Source organism: Helobdella robusta (genome assembly GCF_000326865.2).
Source record: "Helobdella robusta unplaced genomic scaffold HELROscaffold_4, whole genome shotgun sequence".
Taxonomy (NCBI): domain Eukaryota; kingdom Metazoa; phylum Annelida; class Clitellata; order Rhynchobdellida; family Glossiphoniidae; genus Helobdella; species Helobdella robusta.
Window position 1 is genome coordinate 7,081,531 of NW_008704902.1, and position 1,287 is coordinate 7,082,817.

Below are 1,287 nucleotides of genomic sequence, written 5' to 3' on the forward strand. Positions count from 1 at the left end.
TGTATTTGTTACAAAATATACTGTAAAAAGATCATGTGACTTTATTGTCATCATTAGCGTATATATATATTTACAGATTAAAAAATTGAAATTTTTAAATCGTTTTTTTAAATCGTTAAACCTTTCTCCTGAAATGGTTACGTAATTATATTTCTTAAAATATCCAATTCTAACTCCGGTTTTCTAAAAAATTCCGACTCCAGCGAGAATCTCCGACTCCGACCAACTCTGAATCCGAGTTTGTGTAATTTCTTCTTTTATTTAGAAGCGACACTTCGTTATCGTTGCAGGAATGGCACACGCACACGCGCTCATATATACATCAACACACTCAACCACACACACACATTCAACCACAAAAACTCACACATTCAACCACACACACACACGCACACGACAAACGCATTCAAACATACACCTGCACGTTCAACTAAATAAACACGCGCAAAACACACACAGTGTGATAGAGTTTGATATCAGTTTGATGTTGTAGAATATTGTAAGAATGCATGGGAATTGATTATTGGTAAATGTTACAATGCAACTATGGTCCAGTGTTATTTCAGTATTCTCCAACTATAATTTTAACTTATGTTATAGTTAGAGTAGTCCATTACCATAAGTAGTCTAAAATTTAGGATCTATTTTTATAACTTATGACATGATTTTAAACAGGAAACTAAAGCTATCATTTTCTCATCGCTTATCTTAAATTAACGTATGATAATATGCAGATTTAATTTGAAAACCAAATAAAGTTTCTAGGTTTAATTTTTGCTTTCACCCAATTAATATCAGATATACCCATCCCTTATTCAGACTTCAAGTTGTTAATGAATGATTATGTACATACGCAAATGGAACCTACCAAACACTTTTCTTCAATAAATACACCCATATTCGGAGATAAGAAACACAAAAATAGGCAATAATCGATTTGCACTCAGTAAATTATATAAAACAATGATAGGCAACTCAAAAAATCTTAACTTTCACAGTGTGATAAAGTTTGATATCAACTTAACGCACAATAACCTAGTAAACAAAACGGATCCTCCAGTCAGTCAAAATTGCCACAAGATCTTAACAATAAGATATATCTTCTCATGAGAAAAAATCTCAAGTTATAAAGCTGAAACATTCTATATCTGAAGATATCTCTGANAATGTTCAAACCATTGAAAACATCACCGCTGTTATAAACTTCATCAAAGATTTAGGATATTACAATAGTATTTGACAACTCACTCCAATGAAAGCAGACAATGACGCATCATAGCAGTGGGG